At 35.9% G+C, this 24,769-nt stretch overlaps 1 pseudogene; it reads right to left on the bottom strand.

The window, feature by feature from the left end:
• Window positions 1-18,772: 18,772 nt before the first annotated feature.
• On the bottom strand, window positions 18,773-19,383 carry LOC108385080 (olfactory receptor 5V1-like; annotated as a pseudogene).
• Between the last annotated feature and the right edge of the window lie 5,386 nt (window positions 19,384-24,769).

Genomic DNA, 24,769 nt, shown 5'->3' with positions numbered 1-24,769 from the left:
AAAGAATAATTTCTGGAATCCAAAATAACAGGAATGCAGTAAAGCAACGAAACACCACACATAAAGGAAATAATCAATCAAGCTGAATGAATAAAGAGTTAACACAGTTGTTTCTATTAGAAGCCCAGGTACAAAAATTGTATTGTATATGCATCCTGCATCCCATGTTCCCAAGTTAAGGATACTGGTCATAGCAGCATAGCTGTTTGATACTGCCTGTTGGGAAGCACATGAGACATATATAGAACATCACATCAAGCAGAGACATAGTACAAAATCTTCTCAAGCACACATAGAATAAATCATAGGTTAAGAACCATCTAGGATAAATAATATATTAATTACAAAACAATTCTTAGGAAAATAAAGAAGACTAGAATAATACCAAGTATCTTTTTCAAACAGTGGAATGAAACTACAGTAAATAACAGGAAGAAAACTGGAAAATTCAAAAGTCAATGAAAACCAAATGCAATATTCCTGAACATAAAATAGACCAAGGAAGGAATCAAAATAGAATAAACATATTTTGAGAGAAATGAAAATGGAAATACAATATACTAAAACTCATACGATGCTGAAAAAGCAGGTCTAACAAGGAACTTAACAGAAATAATTTCATAGATAAAGAAAAATATCTTAAATAAACAAGCTTTATATAACAAATAACAAAAAAGATTTTAAAAATTAGCAGAAGGAAGGCAATAAATATTAGAGCAGACATAAATTCAGGATAGGAAAAGAACAGGAAAATTTAACAAAACAGTTGGATCTTGAGAAGGTATACCAAAATAACTTTAAAGTACATTAACCTAGAAAAAAAGACAAGAAAATATATGTAAAATTTCAAATAAATGAGAAATTATAAGTGATACTATAGAATTAGGATCATGACACTTCTATGAATAACTATATATGACAAGAAATTAAACAACCTACAAAAATGGAAAAATCCTAGAAATATGAAAACTACCAACAATTAACTATGAAGTAATGGGGAATCTGAACAGATCCATAAGAAGAGTAATAAAAACTTGCCAATGCAAACCCAGGAATAAATAGTTTCACTGGTGAATTCAACCAAACACTTAAAAAAGAAATAATATCAGTTCTTCTTAAAATCTTTCAAAAAATTAAGAGGAGGGAAAGCTTCCAATATCATTTTGTGAAGCCAGGGTTACTGTGTTAAGAACACTACTATAAAAAAGTGAATTTCTCAGATAAATATGCATGCAAAAATTCTCCAAAATTTATTAGCAGACTAATTCAATAACATATTAAGATGATCAAACACCAGGATCAATTAGGATTGAACCCTAGGGTGTAAGAATTACTAAAGTACAGAAATCAGTAAATGTGATACATTGTATTAATGGAGTAAAACATAAAATCTTATGATCATCTCAACAGATGCAGGAAAAAATCACTTTATAAAAGACAAGATTCATCCATAATAAAAACTACTAATAATGAGATAGAGAAGAAATGTACCTCAACATAATAAATACCATCTATGACAAGTCCCAACTAAAATCATACTCAGCGGGGAAAGTTGAAGCTTTTCCTCTAAAATCAAGAACAATAAAAGAATGTCCACTTTCACCACCACTATTCATGATAGTAATGGATGTACTAGTCAGAGCAAGCTGGAAAGAAGGAAGAAAGGACTTTAAATCAGAAAAAAAGAAAGGTAAAATTGTGTTTGCAGGTGACATGATTTTACATACAGAAAACCCTATTGACTCTTCCACAAAAGTGTTATCTAATCAAATAAAAGAGGAAAATTGAAAGGCATAAGCCATTCAATTAAATCGCATTTCTATATATCAACAATGAGTTATCTAAAAAAGAAAACTACCCCCACTGTCAGTAGTAAGAAAAATAATGAAATATTTGGAAATTAACCTAGTAGGTCTGTCACTCTCATACATTACATATGATTTATCTATTATATGTAATAATTTATATATAAATAAATTATAAATTATTTATTATAGACAATAAATTTAGTGTACACAGGACAGGGATGATGGTAGGTTATATATTGAAGAACATACTACCTGAAGCTGAAGGTATATAAATAGAAATTTTACAAAATAAGACATAAATCATTTAGTAAACTAGAAAAATGTCAACTGAATGAAGATACATAGTTATATATGTATATATATGTGTGTGTGTATAGATATATAGACATATCATTGTATATAAATATGTAAATTTGTAGTTCAAAAGAGAAAAAAGAGCAGAGATATATTTGAAAAATAATGGACAGATTTCTACAAGTGTGATGATGTTCAATTCACATTTCTAAGAACAATGCAATGCAACTAGAAACATGAAGAAAATTTCACCAAATCAAAAAATAATGAAGTGATAAAGGGAATATCTAGAAGAGAAAACACACAAATAGAAGAAAAAAGAAACTGCTATATATATAGAATAAATATAGAAGGCAAAGTATATTTCTCATTAAAACAATACAAGCTAGAAGATAATTCTTCCATAAGAATTTTATATTTTTACATATCTGCACAGTAGATAAATAAATAAAAATTATCCCTGGAAATACATCCTGAAAAATACAAAGCAAAAACTATATCAAGGAAGACGTTAGAGTGCAGAGCACCAGGAGTCAGTCCCTCAAACAAAGAATAAATATTTAGCTAAAGGCGTTTGGTAGAAAAACTATTTCCAAGTGCCAGACCCTAGTCGACTACTTGCGGCATTCTGGAACATGCTTGATGAAGTACAAGGCTGGTAAATTTTGGTGAGTTTCATTTTTTACATGGAGGCAATCACCCCCAATACCCCATCCCATATCAGGTATACATGGAAATATGATGCATGTTCCTATTGTAGGCTGTAGACGCTAAATTAAGTAATAAGGACTGTTCCATTCAAGAAACATGAATGTATGCTTTGTTTGACATTTTTGATTCACTAGTGGAGAAGCTTTGTGTGACCACTGTTTTAATAACCTCTTAAATAGCTTCTCAGCCAGCATGTGATGAAAAATGTGCTTAACTTCACCAATCCAGTGAGAAAGAAGGAACATTATTCCGGAGTCAATACAGTACAATATTGAAAATACCCAGATGTCAACAAAACATTATAAACCTTATCAATCACAGTCAGAAATGTACACCTTAGTCACAAGAAGTACAAAACATGGTCCTTCCTGGTGGAGCTAAATCTATGGAGTCTTTTTTTAGTGCAAAAGCTAGTATCATTTTGTTGACTTATAATACATTATTTGTGTCCTATATTCTTTAAATGACAAATGCACAAAGCAATGGCAATAAATGTATGTTAATGACAATACAGTGTATAAAGTTTATTTAAGGCACTAATAACACAATTATGGGAGGAAGGAGCTGGATAAGAAGATAATTAATTCATGCTATTGTATAAATTCAAACTTCATTGGTATAAACTTAAGATATTATTTGTAATCCCCTTTGTAAACATTAGTGAACAATTTGAAAATGTGCAGAATGGAAAATGAAAAGGAAAGAATAAAAACAGTATACTAAAAAATTTATAAAATAAAAGAAAGGCAGTATTGGAGAAATCAAGGGGGAGAAGGCATAAAAAGTACAGAGAACAAGTAGCAAAATAATAGAAGTGAATTTGTCTCTATTGAAAATTATTTTAAGTATAAAAGAATTAAGCTACACAATTAAGACAGAAATTGGAATAATAAAAAGTTAAAAATAACAGGAACTAAACATTCTCAGTTTATAAGAGATTCACTTTAGACCTAAAGATACAAATAGGTTGAAAACCAATGGATAGAATAAGATATACTTTGAAAATTGTAACCAAAATAGAACCTGAAAGCCAGTACTACTATCAAATAGAATCAAAGTAAAATTGTTATGAGAGAAAACAGTAAATGACATGTTGATAAACATTTTAATTCATCAAGATATGAAGATTACAAACTTTCATGCACCACATAACAGAGCCTACAAAAGAATGAAACAAGTATTCACAAAGCTAACTAGACATGAGTAATATAGAGATAACATTCCATACCAAAATAGAATACTTCTTTTTCTCATGAACATGGGGCATTTTACAAGATTTATCATATTTTATACATTAAAACAACTTTAATATTTAAATATTATTTTTAAAAGTATCTTCTCAGATGACAATGGGATAAAATTAGAAATAAAAAAGTAAATCTCAAATATTTATAAACATGTGACAATTAGCTACACTCTCAGAAAAACCAAAGTGTCATTGAATAAATTACTAGTGAAATTAGAGAAAAATTTTATAAAAATGAAACTAAACAGCCTGTCAGACTCATGGGATTAAGTTAAAGCAGAGCTCAGAGAGAAAATTACAACTTTCAAGAACTATATTAAAAAGACAAGAGATCTTTTATCAATAAACTGAAGTTATACCTTGGAAACTAGGGAAAAGAAAGAAACAGAGCTTAAAGCCAGAAGAAGAAAATAACAAAGATTAAAGAAAAGATAAAACAGTGAATTGAATAGAGAAAATCAGTAAGACTACAAGTTGATGATATAAAAAATTTTTCTAAAAATTATGAAAAACATAAATACAGAATCTAAATATATTTTTTACATTCTCTTCAAAAAATGCCAAAACCTTAATGGCAATGTCTTTGACATTGGCAATGATTTGTGGAATATTGCATCAAGGCAAGGACAACAAAGAAAAAAATCCACAAATAGGACTTAATGAAAAATTTTTAAATTTTAAACATGGAAGAGAATGACAGCAGAGTAAAAAGGCAAGTGACAAAATGGGAGAAAATATTTGCAAATCAATGTCTGACAAGGGATTAATGCTTAGAATATGTAGATACTCCCAAAAGTCCACAACAGAAAGAACTCAGTCAAAAAGGGACAAGGGACTTGAAGAGCCGTTTCTTCAAGAAGGTAAACAAATAAAAGTAACAGAAAAGATACCCAACATCACTTGCCATTAAGGAACTACAAGTCAAAATTATAATGAGCCATCAAAGCAAAAATTACATAATACTGACTGTTGATTAGGATGTGGAGGAATAAGGAAATATTCCCTGTTGGCAAGAACATAAAACGGCACAAACACCATGGAAAACAGTGCGAGACTTTAACAAAGGTTGTTATTTTTTTTAACAAAAATTTAACAATAGAATTACCATATGATGGAACAATTCCCCTTCTGGGCATCTATCTAAACAGTGGAAAGCCAGGTCATGAAGAGAGATCTGTGTGCATGTTTTCACCAGCATTATCCACAACAGCTGAAACATGGAAACGTCATGTGTCCCACAGATGAGTGGATAAAAAAATGTGGCACATACCTACAATTGAATACTCTGTAACAGTAAAAATGGAGGAAACTATGTCATAGAGTACGACATGGATAAACCTCGAGAATGTGATTCCAAGGGAAATAAGTCGGTAACAAAAACACACGCTACATGAATCCACTTATATGAGATACTGACAGTAGTAAAATCACAGACAGAAAGTAGGTTGATGATCGTCAGTGGTCAGGGCAAAAGCACGGGAGTCAGGGCTGAATGGGTTTTCAGTTTTCCCAGATGATAAACGTGATGGGATGGATGGTGATGGTTTCCCTGCAGTAGGAATGTTGTAGGAACTCTGACCTATGCAGTTAAAAATGGTTAAGATATTAAATTTAGTTATGTGAATTTTACTACATTAAAAAATGAACAGATCAAAGTTGACAAACTCAAATTGGACTGACTAAAAAAGGAGAAAGAAGATGCAAATAACAGTAAAAAAGAAAATGGGGGCACTATTACAAGTGGGCGGGTGAAAAATTCAATGATTACAAGAGAATGCTATGAACATACAACTGCCAACACATTTGATAATTTAGATGAAATGGACAAATTCCCCCAAAAACGTGTATTACTACTATAGGCACAAGAAGACTTATAAAATATTAGTGTACATATAACACAAGAGATTGAGTTAGTACTTAAAAACCTCTCTACCAAACCAGTCCAAATCAGATATCTTTGCTGGCATAGTCTAACCAATATTTAAGAATTAAGATCAATGGTGCTCTACATCATCAAAAAGAAAAGAAAAAACAAAAAATTGACAATAACACTTCCTAGTTATTTGTACGATGCCTGAATTACACTGACAATAAGGATAGAAAATGGTATCAAGAGAAAAGAACACAGCAAAGCAATACATTTTATGAATGTTAATATGAAAATGCTCAAAAAATACAAGTGTTTGAAACCAAGAGTACATTAAAGTAGTATACACCATAAGACAATGTTTAGGGATTTAGTTTAGGATTGCAAAGGTTTTTCAAGGCAATAAAATCAGTCAATGTAATACACAAAAATAAAATGAAGGGAAAAAATTCCAACAGATTAAAAAAATGAATTATATAAAATTATACACTATTATGATAAAAATACTCAATAAGCTAGAACTAGAAAGCAAGTTCTTTAAAATAATGCAAGTCATTTAATATACCCATGGCAAATTTTTTATAATATTTCTGATTTTATTTTGTATTTTTATTGAAATATAGTTGATATACAATCTTATATTGTTTCCAAGTGTAAAACACACTCATTCAGTAGTTACCCATATTATTAAATCCTCACACCAACTGGTGAATTTACTATTTGCCAACATAGGAAGATGTTACAGAATCAATGGCTATATTCTCCATGCTGTACTACCAACCCTGTGACCAGCTTATGATCAAGAATGTTTGTGCCCTACAACCCCTCACCTTCCCCACCCACCCACCCAAATCCTTCCTCCCACAGTAACCACCAGTCATTTATCAGTGTCTATGAATCTGCTTCTATTTCGTTCCTTTTTTGTTGTGTTTTTAGATTCCACAAATAAGTTAAATCATAAGGTATTTGCCTTTCTCTACCTGGTATATTTCACATAGCATAATTACATCTAGATCCATTAATGTTGCCTCAAATGGCAGGAATTCCCTCTTTCTTGGCTAAATAATATTCCATGGTGTATATGTACCACCTCTTCTTTATCCATTCATCTACTATTGACACATTGGTTGCTTTCATATTTTGGCTATTGTAAATAATGCAGTGATAAACATAGAGGTGCATATATCTTTTTGAAATAAACATTGTTTTCTTCCTGTAAATTCCTAGAAGTGGAGTTACTGGGTTATATGGTATTTCTATTTTTAATTTTATGAGGAACCTACATACTGCTTTCCACAGTGGCTTCCCCAATTTACATTCTCACCAGTGTCATAAGAGGGTGTGCTTTTCTCCACATGCTCACAAATGTCTGTTTTTTCTTGTCTTTTAGATAGCAGTCACTCTAACTGGTGTGAGGAGATATCTCGTTGTGGTTTTCATTTGCATTTTCCTGATAATTAGCAATGTGGAGTATCTTTTATGTGTCTGTTGTCAATCGGTATTTCTTCTTTGGAGAAATGTATTCAGATCCTCTGCCCATTTTCTAATTGCTTTATTTCTTTTTGGTGTTGAATTATATGTGTTCTTTATATGTTTTGGAAGATAACCCCTTATTGGATAAATCATTTATGAATATATTCTGCCATAATGCAGGTTATTTTATTGTTCTGTTGATGGTGTCCTTTGCTGTACTGAAGATTTTCAGTGTGCTGCAGTCCACTTGTTCCTTTCTGATTTTACTTTCCTTGCCCAGGGAGATATGTACAGAAAGTGAATGTGCATGCTTATGTTGTCTTTTAAGAGTTGGATGGTTTCATCTCTCACATTTAGGTTTTTAATAAAATTTAAGTTTATCTTTGTGTGTGGTGTTAGACAATAAATTCAGTTTCATTTTCATACAATGTAGCCCTCCAATTTTCCAAAGCCAAGTTATTCAAGAGACTGTCTTTTCTCGTACATTCATGGGTGGTTTATCATATACTGATTGAACACATATTCATGAGTCTATGTCTGGGCTCTCTATTCTGTTCCATTCATCTATGGGTCTGTGCTAGTACAAAATTGTTTTGATTATTGTGACTTTGTAGTAGATCTTGAAGTTGGGGAGCATAATCCTTCTAACTTTGCTCTTCTTTCTCAGGATTTCTTTGGCCCTTCAGATCTTTTCTGGTTCCATGTGAATTTTAGGTTTATTTGCTCCCGTTCATTGAAAAATTCCATTGGTATTTTGATAGGGATTGCATTGAATCTGTAAATGCATTGGATAGAATGGCCATTCTGACAACATTTACTTCTTTCTATGCATCAGCATTCAATGTATTTCCATTAGCTTGTGTCTTCTTTAATTTATCTCTTGAGTGTTTTATATTTTCCATATTATAGGTCTTTCACCTCCTTGATTAGGTTTACTCCAAAGTATTTTATTCTTTTTTATGTAATTGTAAATGGAATTGTTTTCTTGATTTCTTTTTCTGCTACTTCATTCTTAGTGTATAGGACTGCAACAGATTTCTGCATATTAATTTTGTATCCTGTAACTTTGATGAATGCAGTTATTAGTTCCAATAGTATTTTGAAGGAGTCTTTAGAGTTTTCTATATGTAGTATAGAATCATGTCTTCTGCAAATAGTGACAGTTTTACTTCTTCCTTAGCAATCTGGATGCCTTTTATTTCTTTGTCTTGTCTGACTGCCATGGCCAGGACCTCCAGTACTATGTTGAGTAAGAGTGGTGAGAATGGGATCCCTGTCTTGCTTCTGATCTTAGAGGAAAAGCCTTCAGCATTTTAACTTTGAGTATAATGCTATCTGTGGGATTGTGTATAAGGCAATCTTTATTATTTTAAGGTACATTCCCTCAATACCCATTTTGTTGAGATTTTTTCATGAATGGATGTTGAATTTTTTCATATGCTTTTTCAGCATCAATTGAGTGATCATATGACTTCATCCTTCTTTTTGTTAATGTTCTGTATCATAGTAATTGATTAGAAATATCATACAATCCTTGCATCCCTGGAATGAATTCCATTTGGTCATGGTGGATGATCATTTTGATGTATTTTTGAATTTGCTTTGCTCATATTTTCTTGATTTTTTTAATCCAATGTTCATTTGGGATATTGGTCTATAATTTTCCTTTTTTTAGCGTATTTTTCTGGTTTTGGTAATAGAGTGATGCTGGCCTCACAGAATGACTTTGGGAGTATTCTCTCCTCTTCTACTTGTTGGAATACTTTAAGAATAGTGGGTAATTTTTCTCTAAATGTTTGATGGAATTCAGCTTGGTAGCCATAAGTTCCTGGAATTTTATTTGTTGGGATTTATTTGATTATTAATTCAATTTTGTTTATTGGTAGTTGTTTTGCTCAGAGCTTCTCCTCCTTCCTGAGAAGTCTTCAGAAGGTTATTGTTTTATAGGAATTTGTTCATTTCTTCTGGGTTCTCCATTTTATTGGCATATATTTTTTTCATAGAATTCTCTAGTTCTTTGTATTTCTGTATTCAGTTTTGCTTTTTTTTGTTTCTGATTTTGTTTCTTTGGGTTCTCTCTTTTTTATTGATGTGTCTGGCTAGGGGTTACTGTATTTTGTTTATGTTTTCAAAGAATCAGTTCTTTGTTTCACTGCTTTTTTCTGTTGTTTCGTTATTGCCTACTCAATTTATTTCTTCTCTGATATGCCCCTCCTTCTAACGTTCGGCTTCATTTGTTCCTGTTTTTTTTTTTTTAGTTTATGTTGTTGTGAGTTTAGACTGTTTATTTGGGGTTGTTCTTGCTTTTTGAGGGAGGCCTCTACTACTAAGTACTTTCCTTTTAGAACCACTGTGGCAGCATCCCACAAAATTTCCCACAGTTATATTTTCATAATTTCTCACCAATTTATCTGAATTAAACAAAGAAATAATTGAATTTGTTTCATAATAGCATTTATTAAAATTAACAGAAGACAAAAACACATACAAGCAGCCACATTCAATATGAATAAATGTAATTATTGTATTTTTGGGGGAATTTCTTGTGTGTTTTGCCTATGTGGTGCCTCAAATCATGAGAGTTACAGTTGATCCTTAATGAACATGGGTTTAAACTCCAATGGTGTTACTATGAGGAAAAAGTCTTGAGGCAAAATATCTTTGAAACTGAAATCAGTCAAAGGGAGAAATAAAGTGGGAGAAACCCATTTATTGCTAATAAGCAGTCATCCACTCTCCTTGCCAGTGTCTCTTGTGGCCTGGCTGCTGAGGAAGGGTGTCCCCAACCTCTCCGATCCAGATATTCTTCACTACACCTTGTAATTACCCACTGATATGAAGATGGACTACTTTCCACCCCTTGGAAACACCTTTTGGTATGGAGATGCACTACTATGACCAGGTGAGATATTCTGGAAATATTGCAGTTTTACCCACAACTAGTCCACTTATGTGAAGATTTCTTTCAGTAAATAAAATGGAAAATACTTTTGACATTCATATCAATTGGATTTTTTTCTTTTCTCTAGCATACTTTACAGTAAGAATACATATATAATACATATAATACAAAATCTGTGCTAATTGACTTCACTGTTACTGTCTAAATTGGTAAGTGTTTGGGTCAACAGTAAGATAATAGTTAGGTTTTCAGGGAGTCAAAAGCTATGCATTGATTTTTTGATCAGCACCATTAACTTACATTGTTCACATAATTTTTTTCAGTTTATAGGGATACAATTCATAGGATATTGTTTAAGGTTCACGATATGTTGATTTATACAGTTATATATTTTTAAATCATTGCCACTATAACATTCACAAACACATCCAATCCATTTCATAATTATCATTATTTCTGTGATGAGACCATTATTATTAGCTGCAATCACCATGATGTACATTACATGTCCAGAATTTTCTCTAACTAGAAAGTGTGTACACTTTAAACAGTATTTACCCATTTCCCCTCCCCCAAGCTCTGGTAACTACCACTCTTTTTCTATCAGTTCAGCATTTTTCAATTCCACATATAGGTGATATAGAAAATATTTGTCTTTCTCTGACTTAGCATAGTGCCCTCAAGTTACATGAAAGTTATTGCAAATGGTGCGATTTGCTTCATCTCATAGCTGAATAATAATCCATTATACATGTTTTGTTTATCCATTCATCTGATGATGGACATGTAGGCTGTTCCCATGTAGTTTCTATTGTGAAAATACTGCACTGAATATGGGGGTGGGGATATTCTTTGGGTTCCTCAAGAGTGGGACTGCACGATCATTTAGATCTATTTTTAATTTTTGTGCAAATTCCACACTGTTATCTGTAGTGTCTACTAATTTGAATTCCCACCAGCAGCACACAACAGCCCCTATTCCCCACAGCTGGGGTGACACTGGTCATCTCTTACAGCTGTGAGACGGCCCTTCTGACAAGCGTGAGGCAGTGGCAGGTGGTCCTGTGTGCATGTCCATCATGGCTAATGATGCCGAGCGCCTGTTCATGGATCTGTGGGCTACTATAACTTGGAAAAACATATCTATTCAGTGGTTCTGTCCTTTTTGTTCTGAAGACCAATTGATATACAATCTTGTATTAGTTTCAAGTATACAGCACAGTGGTTCCCCAGTTACCATGTTGTTATATACTCACCCCAACTTGTGCAGTTACTACTTGTCAACAGAAAAATGTTGAAAGTGGAGGTATTGAAGTCTACTACTATTATTATTGTTTGCCTTTCCCCTTCTGATCTGTTAAGTTTCTTTATATGTTTGGGTGCTATGATGTTGAGGGCACATTACCTAATTATCTCTTATGTCAATCACTTATACTTATTTCAGTAGGTTTGGTTTATGGTAAATTACCTTGTTTTTGTTTTGACATATATTCCCTAATGCGTTCATTTTCCCTTCCACATTGTTTTGCTTTTTGTGCATTAAAAAGAGCCAAGTCTCCCTGCCTTGAGTGCTGGCATTGTTTAGGATAAACTTCACCATTCAGTCTGGCCCAAGATTACAGGTACTTATGAAATTTTGCATATGTCCAAACCATTGTCTCTTTTTTTAAGCAGTTCCCAGGGGATTAGGGTGTGCCAAAGCCTGTCAGTGCTCAGAGGCAGCATAAATACCTATACATCCATTCAGGTTCCAGAAGGTGTGATAGTGGCCTGCTCCATGGGCTCCCTGATGCAGGCTGATTAGAAGCCTGATGGTGGACAGCCACTGGGAAATTCAAGACATTAGGGGACCACTCTTGCTCCCAATGTGGAGATACTATGAGCTAGGTGATTTTGGCTACTCATTCTGTAACGATCTATGGGAATAGCCCCTAGGAGCACTTGTGCATCCATATAAAACCACCTCCTTGTTCTCTGTGGTCATGGAGTCTCATGAATGCTGAGCACCGTCAGCTGGCTAAGATAGGGATACAGGATGCAGGATCCAGTCTTTGGCTTGTGAACATTAACGCTGGTTGGTAGGTGTTGGACAAGTTCATTTCAAGGAGAATATGGAGACTTAATTGCTGGGTGAGTTGGAAGGAAGCTCCCACACAGTGGACCAAGTTCCTGGAGAAATAATTAAATGCCCCATCACTCCCAGGTGCAGTTTAGTTAGAAACTTAAAATCATCCATCAGCTAATCCTCATCAAGGGAGAAACTGTTGGCCTTATGTTTTTGCAGCTATTTCTCTGCTGACAGGGGGATAGCTGTCGAAGTTGTTCATACTTCGCTTTTTTTGCTATCATTAATGTACAATTACATGAACAACATTGTGGTTAACAGACTCCCCCTACCATCAAGTCCCTACCACATACGCCATTATAGTCACTGCCCATCAGTGTAGTAAGATGCTATAGAATCAGTACTTGTTTTTTCTGTGTTATACTTCCTTCCCCGTGTCCCACCCACCTACATCATATGTCACACTTCTCTTTTAAACTGCCTCTTATTTTGATGTGGTCCCAGGACACTTGCAATTTCAGGACCCACATTCAGCCTCAGGAGTTGGTGATTTGGAACCCGTTTCCTCAGGTGACAGCCATAAAATTGGGGCACTAGCTCTGTGGACGAGATCCTTTCCTTGGAAACTTTTGTTTTAACCCAGAGAGCATGCCAGCAGGAGGAAGTTTGGAGAAATTTCCAAAGGCCTCCCAGGTTCCTAGAGGAGCCCAGTAACCTCTTCCATATGGGCTGTAGAACTGTATCCCTCTGGGACACCTGGGAAAGCAGGCAGTCAAAAACCTTTGAGGGAGAAGCTGGGGGCTGGGCTTTTTACCTCCTATCCTTCTGAACAGTGCCTGTGAGGACATCTAAGGGAAGTGCCTGCACTTCTGCTAACAAGGGCCTCTTTGTAGAAGGTAGTCCTGGGACACTCAAGAATGCCAAGCCCATTGGCTCTCGGAGCTGGATGGTAAAGTGGCAGCTATAAAGGTTGGGCTTCTTGATATTCGGACATGCTCCTTTAAGGGAGAAGCTTGGACTTGGTTTTGCTGTTGGAATAGTCCTGGGTGAGGAGGCCTGAGAAGATATCACAACCCTTTATGGCTTCAAGGAGGATTGCAGTCAGCTTCAGAATGCAAGATAATTAGAAACCGACCCTCAGGAAGTAACTGGGATAATAGGCCATCTAACTTGTCCTAGGGAGAAACTGGGAGCTAAGCATTTTTGCCTGCTCCCTCTGCAATGAGCCCAGGACGGTAGCCGCAGGATGTGTTTCCATGCGTATTTAAAGACATCCCTTTTTAGTGTGGTCTTTGGGGCTCATGTGTGCAAAAATACTCGGCTCTTAAAGCTATGGGATTCGGAAGCCATTCCTTTCATGTGTAACTACATCAGTAGGGACGCTGACTGTGCTGTCCTCAGGGAGAGTCAGAAGATGACAGTTCCCTCTGACTATAATGTGCTCGCTGTTTGACATGATTATGCCTCAGATTTCCCCACCCATTTTTACACTGGTATTTTCTCATTTGCTGAAAGTGTGAGGGTCCCTCAACTAGAGTCTGGGTTTATCTCAGAAATAACAGATCTTTGTGTCACTGTATATTTAGTGCATCTCTACGAGGAAGGAGGCGGGAGGCCCCTATTCTACCATCTTGCAGGTGTTACAACCACTTAATTTTATTGTGGTGTTCTGTAGGGTCATCTTTGAGGTGGCTGAGGACATCCTAGGCTGTGTTGTCTGTGTGATATGCAGGCTAATGAATGAGATAGAATGCAGAACAGATATATTTATATCCTAGAAAGATGTGATTATAATATTGATTTGTTTCAATTGGCAGTTTTATTTTTATTTTTTAACTTTCTGAATTATATTATTTCCATTATATTATAAAAGTAAAAATTTTTGTTTTAGAAATATTTTTATATTGACTCATGTTTTGCCCCGTGTATACACTCATGTAACCTTCACCCAAATCAAGATTTCACCCATTCTCATTCATTTTCCCCCTTTCAAGATTTAATCCATCCCCCCTCATGGCAACCACATTCTGTCCTTTATGTGAGACTATTCCTGTCTTATTTATTGATTTGTTTTAACAGTCCACATATAAGTAAAATCAAATAGTAATTTATGTTTCTGTCTTTTTTAAGTTAGATTAATACCTTCTAGGTCACTCCATGTTGTTGCAAATGGCAAGGTTTCATTCTTTTTTATGACTGAATAATTTTCTATTGTATATATGTTCCACATCTTTCTCCACTCATCTATTGATGGACATTTAGGTTTAGGTTGCTTTGTATTTTTGTACAAATACAATAGTATTTTGTAGTATTGTATGTAACACTGCAATGAACATAGGAGTGCATATCACTTTTGAAATTAGGGATTACCTCCTCAGGTCTATTCTCAGAGGTGGAATTGGTAGATGGTGGATCATATATATGTAGTTTGAGTTTTTTGAGAAACTTTCCACTGTTTTCACCCATGTGTATTCTCACCTGCAGGGTACAAGGATTCCATTTCCTCAACATCCTTTCCAGCATGTTATGTTGTGTGTTGGTGGTGTTAGCCGCTCTGACTGGTGTGGTCATATCTCACTGTGCAGTTGGCCTTTTGTGACCACATGTACGGACCCAGATTATATTATGCTAATTGAAGTAAGTCACACAAAGAAAGACAAACACCACAAGACTTCACCTATATGTGGAATCTCAAAAAGAAAGAAATGAGCAAACACAACAGAAAGAGGCTCAGAGACATAGAGAACACATAGGTGTTTGCCATTGGGTAGCTGAGTGAGGGAATGGGTGTTAAAGGTGAAGGAGGAAACAATTCAGTGAGATTATTTCATACCTTGATCTTGTTGATGGTCACATGAATGTCCTCACATAGAAACGTTCACTGAGCAATGCACTGAGATTCATGCATCTTTTTGTATTTACCATGGAAACAAAAATGACATTAACAAGAACCAGAAAATCTTTTTGACAAAATTTTTATCAGTAAATGAAATATGTAAACTCACATGAAATAAGCCTTCATACAAAAATTAATTGCATCTTTATACACTGATAATGAACTATGTATAAGAGAAATGGTTCCATTTATAGTAGCCTCAAAAATATATTTAGAATACATTTAACCAAGGAGGTGTAAAACCAGTACACTGAAAATTATAAGATTGCAATGAATGACATGCAAAAAGACACCAATAAATGTAAAAATATCCAATGTTCATAGACTGGAAGAATTCGTATTGTTAGAATGCCCAGACTACCTAAAGCCATCTATAGATTTCTTCTGTTGAAAGCATTTTATCTTTTAAAGTTTACTCTTTATGAAAATAATAACAGATGAGGTGAGGTAGTAAGGAATAGAAAGAAGGAAAGATGATGGAGAAATGGAGATTAAGAAAGGAGAATAAGAAACATAATCAAAGAAAAGAATGGTGGAGGGGAAATATGTAACGAGTTAAAAAACTGGGAATTTAGGAACAGGGTCTAAAATTTTTTTAACAACAAACCAATGAACCTGTTGGTAGTTTTACCAATTTTCCTATAAAACCACATATGATAGATGTCTGTTATTTTCCAACATGAATTATTCTGGTAACATTAAATTCATCTGAGATTCTCCTATGGGGATATATTTATAAATCTGGTTGGCATCCCGGGACTTACTGGGCAAAAGCTTATGCCTGTAGAGGGTGTGCGGAAAGATGGTGGAGTTGAAAAGAAAGGCAGAAACACCCCTGCATGCACACTCCAAGGAGGCAACTGCGGAAAATACAACTAAACTGAGGAATGACCTGAAGACCGCAGAAGCCGTCGTCTACCTCCAGTGAGGAGGAGAGGACCGCACTGCAAAGGGCAAAGGGCCAAAAAGGAACGGAGGGAGAGCGACGGGCCGGGAATCCCCCGCGGGACCGTCCGCACCGCCGCCGCCGCGGCCAGCGGGCTCCACGATGACGTCCCGGGCGGCGCCGCCGCGCCTGCCGCCCCAGCTCGGTGGGGAGCGAGAACCGCGCTACCGGCCCCGCGGCGCTGAGCAGCCCGCCCCCGGCCGCCCCAGGCGCGCAGACGGGCTCCCGGCGCGGGGCGGCGGGAAGGCCGCCAGGAAGAGCGGGGAGGGGCGGGGCGCGGGAGGAGTGGGAGGGGCGGGGCGGGAGCTGCGGGAGGGGCGGTGCATCACCGGCGAGGTCGGCGTCCCCGCGGTCGATGCCCGGGTGAACAAGACGGGGCCGGAGCAGCGCGGAGAGAACGGAGACGGGGGCGGCGATTCCACAGCAGGTCGCGCTGCGGAAGGAAGCCGGGAGCGGTCAGACCCGGGCAGCTCCGGTCCGTTACAGGAGGGTCTGCAGCGGCTTCAGGCAGGTGCAAAAGCGCAGCCAAGGCCTCTGGGGAAGACCCGTAGGACTCCCCGAACAGAGAGAAGTGGGTGCAGCAGATACAGCCGGGGTGCAAGCGCCTCAGGTGGTTTGGTCTCAAGTAGCACATTGGGCAAGAACATTGAAGATCTTGAAAAGGAAGTAGTAAGAGAAAGGCAAGAAAATTGAAGACTTGTGGGACTAATGCAAGATGAAGAGGAAATGATCAGAAAACTCAAAGAAGAAATTGATTTGTTAAATAGAGACCTAGATGGCATCGAAGATGAAAATGAACAACTGAAGCAGGAGAATAAAATTCTTTTGAAACTTGTTGGGCAGCTAACAAGGTAGAAGATTCAAGGCTCAATATGGAAAAAATTTTTCAAACTACTGATTGAGTGTTATTGTTAGTGGTAGGACAAAATTCCTATGCTGCCATACATTAAGTAAGTATATTTATTTCTAGAAAATAGTGGATGTTTATTTTCAAAATATTTCTGTTTCATTATTAGTTTAGAAAACTCATCACCCTATTTCACAAATAAATAACATCTTTCAGTTATTAAAATAATAGATTATCCGTCTTTTGGTTTTGTGTGGTATTCAGATAATATATGGTTTTCACAACCGTATGAATATATTTTATCTAAGGTAATGTATTTTCTCCCATAAGGAATATACATAGTCTTTGTTTACATAAATTCAAATACTTGTGGGGAGTTATCTGCAAATGCCTTAGTGCTGCTGTGAGCAACCTTTTATGTAAATATCCCATCATGTATAAGAAGAATTCATATTGTTAAATGTACACACTACCCAAAGTTATCTATAGATTCAATACAATTCCCATCAAACTTCCAATGTCAGTTTCCACATAAAGAGAAATCAAAACTCTTATCATATGGAATAAAAAAGAACCTAAAGTTACAAATACTACTGAAAAAAGTACAGAGTAGGTATCACTCTTCTTTACCTCAAACTATATTATGAAGCTATATTATGCAAAAGAGTGTGGTACCAGCCAACAAAACCTTATAATAGACACATAGACCCATGGAATAGAATTAAAAGCCAGAAGTAAACATACATATATGGGCAGCTAATATCTGATAAGGCAGCCAAGAAACACAGTGGAGAAAGGATAGTGTCATAAAATAGAGGTGGTAGATGTGTTAACCAACCTTATGGTGTCAAATATTTTGCAACAAATATATCAAACTATCATTTTGCACACCAAAACTTATACAACATTATATGTCAACTCTATCTCAGTAATGGTGGGGAAAATGATACAATTATAAATTATGTGTGTCCATTTCTCCATAATAGTTACTATATCTAAATGAGAGACTAGTTTCAGGGATTTTAGTCCCTGTAGCTGGAGAATACTAAAAATACACAGCAATTAATGAGTGTTTGTGGTTTGTGTATGTGTATGTGTGCCTGTGTTAGAAAATGGTGCTTTCAATTTTGATCATGTTGAGAGTAAGATGAGAATACTTTATTGAACTAAATTAGATAACCAAATCAGAGATAAAATAAGTCCTCTCTTTAGAGAGACAGGTAGGTCTAAGAATGTACAGGGTCACAGAAAGAGGGAGAAAAGCAGATAAATACATAGTAAGTAGAAGCAAAAAAAAAAAAAAGACAGAATGAGCAAAAGCATAATTTTACGGAGAGAACACAGGCATTCAATCACATGAGGAAAAGAAGAAAAACATATCTATGAAGAGACATTTAGATATAGATGTAAATGCAGATATAAAATAGTATAGGTTTAGCTATGGATATGGATATGGCTATGAACATAAATTGTAATTACCTTAAAAGGTAGGCTCTGTTTATCCTTATATTACTGTAACTAGTATTCTCTGCTACTCATGAAAATGTTTATTTTGGGGTTATATACTCTAAGTTCCCCTTGGATTGAGATACAACATATGCATATATAGATATGTAGGCTTTCAGATAAACTAAAATCATGTGTATGTTTGCATGTTTATAAATTTCAGTGTGCATAAGTGTATCTATGTGTCAAAATTATTGTCTATGAATTCTCCTTATAAATGTGTTCTAAAATGAGTACGGACTTTTTCTGTTTTACTCTTACACTCAGTGTAAACATGCTCAGTGACATAAGTCCCTGCCGAGGTCCCTTTCACCTCTGTGTTCCTCAAGCTGTAGGTCGTGGGTTTTAGCACTGGCGTGATAACCCCGTAGAGCCTGGCGATGAGTCTGTCCCTGTCTGGGGAGTGGTGACTTGAAGACGAATGTAGGTGAAGATGGCTGTGCCATAGAACAAACAGACCACCAGGAGGCGGGAGGCACATGTGGAGAAGTCTTTGTGCTTCCCTTCCACCGACTGGATCTTTAGGATGGTGGATATGACGGAAATGTAAGAGATGAAGGCACCAATTCCCGAGACACCTCCTGCCACTAAAACAAGCATTTCTGCCATGTAGGTGGATGAGCAGGAGAGGTCCACCAGTGGGGGGTCGTCACAGTAGTACTGGTTAACCCGATTGGACTTGCAGAAAGACAGGCAGAAGGTGGACACTGTGTGGAGGAGGGAATGGAGAAACCCTGCTGCCAGCTGGGCACAGCGAGCCTTTGTCATGATGAGGGTGTAATGGAGGGGGAAGCAGATGGTCACGTACCGGTCATAAGCCATGGCAGCGAGAAGGAAGATCTCAGTCCCCGCCAGGGCCACCAGGAAATAAAGCTGCAAAGCACAGCCCAGGTAGGAAATCTGTAATTCCCAGTCAGAAGGTTGTCCAGTATGTTGGGGACAGTAGCTGATGGGCAGAACATGTCTAAGAGGGACAGACTAGCCAGAAAGTAATACATGGTGTGTGCAGCTTGTTCTCCATCCAGATGGCCAAGAGAAACGCCCTGTTTCCCATCAAGGAGACCTGATATGTGATGGCAAAGACCACAAAGAGAGGATAGTGCACCTCGGGGAGGTCAGAGAGCCCTGTGAGGATAAAGTGAGTCACGGGGGTGAGATTGTAGCCATCCACCCCCTCTCTCCACGGGGGTCTCTCTGGAGGGAAGGAAGGCAAAAAATGGGTTAGAGAAAAAAACCAAGGGGACTATTGATTAGAAATTTATCAAGTCATTGTATGTGGTTGGTGATGAATATGTTACTTATATTTTAATTAAAGATTCCATTTATTAGACCTATTGTTAAACACATCTCCTGACTTCATGCTCTTGCTTGGAATACTCATCCTCAGTTCCTTACCATGAGGAAGCCCTCTGAGACTTTAGAGATGTTTAAAAATTCACCTCCTCATTAAAAACCATTGTGGACCTTTCACTAACATTTGAAGTTTCACAACTCAGTGATATAGCTGTTTTGGATTCTTGAAACTGATGGGAATTTACCTTATTTTGCTTTTATTATTTCAATGTTCACAATTTTATGCACTATCTCAATTCTAAGTATCTCAAAGGCAGTAGCTATATATTTTACAATGTATGTAATTTTGGGGGGATATTGTTCATGTACAACTTTATATTGGTTTCAGATGTATAACAAACATAGTGACTCAGTACTTAACCACATTCCCAGTGAGTCTTTCTATGGTCCATGTACACCCCGCTACCAACCACCGTATTACTGTGTTATTTTTTATAACCCTTTCTTTCACTTCCATTCCTATGCCCAATTCATTTTATAATTTGAAGTCTGTACCTCTTTATCTGTCACCTTTTCAACCATCTTCACACCCCCATTTTACTTTATGTACAAAAAAACAAACAATAAAAAACAAATACATGGTAAATTATTTTAATAAATTTTACCAATGAACATACAATAAAAGAATAATTTACTTTTTTGTATATATTGGTGCAGATGAATAAATGGTGCATTTCCTGGTTAGACAAATTGTATCTGTTGTTAAGAATAAATATGGAAATGTTTTTTATAATAGAATCACAATAATTTTAGAATGAATTTTAACAGGTGTTCTCCAGAATTAGTAAAGCTTGATAAATTGATGCAGCATACAAAGTATAAACTAAACAAGCTAGAAAATAGAAACAGACTCATAAACACAGAGAATAGACTGCTGGTTACCATGGACAGGGGCAAATGAAATAGGTGCATTAGATAAAGAATTACAAATTTCAGTGTATTAAATAACTTAGTCACAGGGATGGAAGTACAGCATAGGTAATAGAACTAATAATATTGTAATATATTTTTGGTGACATATAATCACTACACATCATGATGAGCATTTGGCAATGCATACAATTACTGGATCACTTTGTTGTTCATCTAAAACCAACATAATATTGTATATCATCTATTTCAATAAAAATTTTTAAAGAATAAAGGACAAATAAAATGTCTGATAGTGCCTAAGTATGAAGAAAATTAGAAACAAATATATTCACATGATACTCAGCTCCCATTCTCCTCAAAATAAATATTTCAACGTGTCTAATTGTTCAAAGAAATTTGAGATCACAAAAATTAGGTGTGATGGAAGCTCTTGGTCATTGTAACTCCTTTAATTTTTAAATTACATTTGTATGTATTTTAAGTCTTCATAATCATGTTGAAAACTATTTAATAAAGAAACCTAGCTGAAGGTCTAAAAATCAGTACTTCTATGGATGGTTCTGTCACATTGAAAACTACTTTTTTAAATATTGAATGTGTATGACAGAGAGGGAGATGATTAGCTAATAAAATATAACCATCATTTCACTGCTTCTGCCTCCATATTTATTTTGTCTACTGGAAATTACTGATGATATATTGGCTCAGATAAAATATACAAATAATGCAAATTTATATATAATGATTTATTTTTACAAATGGAATAAAATTTTCTACCACCTTTCTTTAATGCAATATTTCATTATTTCCTTCTTATCCATCTTCTGATTTCTTACTTTGTTTCTTTTTGTCCTTCCTTCCACCCATTTCTCTGTCTTTTGAAAACTACAGAAAACATTCAGTTGACAAATTTTTCTATTTTATTATTTCTCTTATGTTTCATTAAACTAATAATCTCTTGAATATCTTCCTGAGGGCTACTACCCTTAACTTTAATTGAAATAAAGTTAATTGAAATATAGTTAACATACATATTATAGTGGTCTCAGTGTACAACATAGTGATTTGAGAATTATACACTTTGCTAAATGCTCACCATGATAAATGTAGATATCTGTAGATAATATCATACAAATATTCCACAATATTATTGACTATATTCCCAGTGCTGTGCTTTCATCCCTGTGGCTACTTTATTTTATAATGGGAAGCCTGCACCTCTTTGACCCCTCCTCTCACTTAGGCCATCCTCCCGTCCCTCTTCTCCATGTGATGTATATTTAAGCAAGAATCACTGATGTTACTTGGATGATTTTATCGTTTATATTCGCAAACCACCCCGGGTCTGTATCATGCTTTGGAGGAAAAGACAATGTATTGTTGTGATATTAAAGTCATGATATTTAGGAAAGAAAATAACAATACAGACCAGAAAGTGTTTGGATATAATTCAATTAGCAGATGTTTAGTGAGCAAATGAAAATGACTGAACAAAAACACCCACCTTCTCAAATATCAAGGTTCTGTAAAGCTGCACAATTTCAGTTCTCTACATCTCTATACATTCACTTTTTTTGGTTTCATTAATCTACAATTACTTGAAGGACATTATGTTTACTAGGCTCCCCCCTTCACCAAGTCCCCCCCACATACCCCTTCACAGTCACTGTCCACAGAGTCACTATTTGCCTTCTCTGTGCTTCACTGTTCTCCCTGTGATCTCCCACACCTTGAGTACTAAACATAATACCCCTCAAACAGCTTCTCCCTCCCTCCCCACCCATCCTACCACATCCCTCCCCTTTGGTAACCACTAGTCCCTTCTTGGAGTCTCTGAGTCTGCTGCTATTTTGTTCCTTCAGTTTTGTTTCATTGTTATACTCCACAAATGAGGGAAATCACTTGGCACTTGTCTTTCTCTGCCTGGCTTATTCCACTGAGAATAATGTCCTCAAGCTCCATCCATGTTGTTGCAAATGGTAGGATTTGTTTCTTTCTTATGGCTGAATAGTATTCCATTGTGTGTATGTACCACATCTTCTTTATTCATCTACTGATGAACGCAAGTTGCTTCCATATCTTGGCTACTGTAAAAAGTGCTGCAATAAACATAGGGGTGCATATATCTTTTTAAATCTGAGAAGTTTTATTTTTGTGTTAATTCCAAGGAGTGGGATTTCAGGGTCAAATAGTATTTCTATTTTTAGTTTTTTTAGGAACCTCCATATTGCTTTACAAAATGATTGAATTAGTTGACATTCCCACCAGCAGTATAGGAGGGTTCCCCTTTCTTCGAATCCTTGCCAGCATTTGTTGTTCTTAGTCTTTTTGATTCTGGCCATCCTTACAGGTGTGAGGTGATATCTCATTGGGGCTTTAATTTGCATTTCCCTGATGATTAGTGATGTGGAGCATCTTTTCATGTGCTTTTTGCCATCTGAATTTCTTCTTTGGAGAACTGTCTCTTCATGTCTCTGCCCATTTTTTAATTGGGTTATTTGCTTTGCTTTTCGGGTGTTGAGGTGTGTAAGTTCTTTATATATTTTGGATATTAACCCCTTGTCGGATATGTCATTTACAAGTATATTCTGCCTTACTGTAGAATGGCTTTTTGTCAGTTGATGGTGTCCTTTGCCGTACAGAAGCTTTTTAGTTTGATGTATTCCCATAAGTTCATTTTTTGCTTTTGTTTCCCTTGCTCAAGGAGATGCATTCAGGAAGAAGTTGCTCATGATTATATTCAGGAAATTTTTGCCTGTTTTCTTCTAAGAGTTTTATGGTTTCATGACTTACATTCAGGTTTTTGATCCATTTTGAGTTTAGCTTGTGTATGGGGTTAAGCAATGATCCAGTTTCATTCTCTTGCATGTAGCTGTCCAGTTTTGCCAACACCAGCTGTTGAAGAGGCTGTCATCTCCCCATTGTATATCCATGGATCCTTTATTGTATATTAATTGAGCACATATGCTTGGGTTAATATCTGGACTCTATTCTGTTCCACTGGTCTATGGGTCTGTTCTTTTCCCAATACCAAATTGTCTTGACTACTGTGGCTTTGTAGTAGAGATTGAAGTCAGGGGGCATAATTTCCCCTACTTTATTCTTCCTTCTCATGATTGCTTTGTCTATTCAGGGTCTTTTGTGGTTGCATATGAATTTTAGAACTATTTGCTTTAGTTCATTGAAGAATGCTGTTGGTATTTTGATAGGGATTGCACTGAATCTGTAGATTGCTTTGGGCAGGATGACAACTTTGACAGTATTAATTCTTCCTATCTATGAGCACAGGATGTGAACCATTTATTGGTATCTTCTTTAATTTCTCTCATGAGTGTCTTACAGTTTTCAGGGTATAGGTCTTTCACTTCCTTTGTTAAGTTTATTCCTCTATATTTTATTCTTTTTGATGCAATTGTGAATGGAATTGTTTTCCTGATACCTCGTTCTGCTAGTTCATCATTAGTATATGGGAGTGCAACAGATTTCTATGTGTTAATTTTGTATCCTGCAACATTGCTGAATTCATATATTTGATTTAGTGGTTTTGGGGTAGATTCTTTAGGTTTTTTTGTGTGTATGTGATCTATTCTTGAAAATGTTTCATGTTCAGTTGAGAAGAATGTGTGCCCTGTTGCTTTTGGGTGGAGTGTTCTGTAGATGTCTGTTAGGTCCATCTGTTGTAATGTGTTGTTCAATGCCTCTGTCTCCTTACTTATTTTCTGTCTGGTTGATCTGTCTTTTGGAGAGAGTGATGTGTTGAAGTCTCCTAAAATGAATGCATCACAATCTATTTCCCTCTTTAATTGTGTTAATACTTGTTTCACATTTTTTATTGCTTCTTTGTTAAGTACACAGATATTTATAATGGTTATATCCTCTTGTTGGACTGACCCCTTTATCATTATCTAATGTTTTCTTTGTCTTGTTACTTTGTTTTCTGAAGTCTATTTTGTTGAATATAAGTACTGCAATGCCTGCTTTT

Source organism: Manis javanica, chromosome 14 (genome assembly GCF_040802235.1).
Source record: "Manis javanica isolate MJ-LG chromosome 14, MJ_LKY, whole genome shotgun sequence".
NCBI classification, from domain to species: domain Eukaryota; kingdom Metazoa; phylum Chordata; class Mammalia; order Pholidota; family Manidae; genus Manis; species Manis javanica.
The sequence above is the reverse complement of the archived record's forward strand: the minus strand, read 5'-3'. Positions and strand labels throughout refer to the sequence as shown.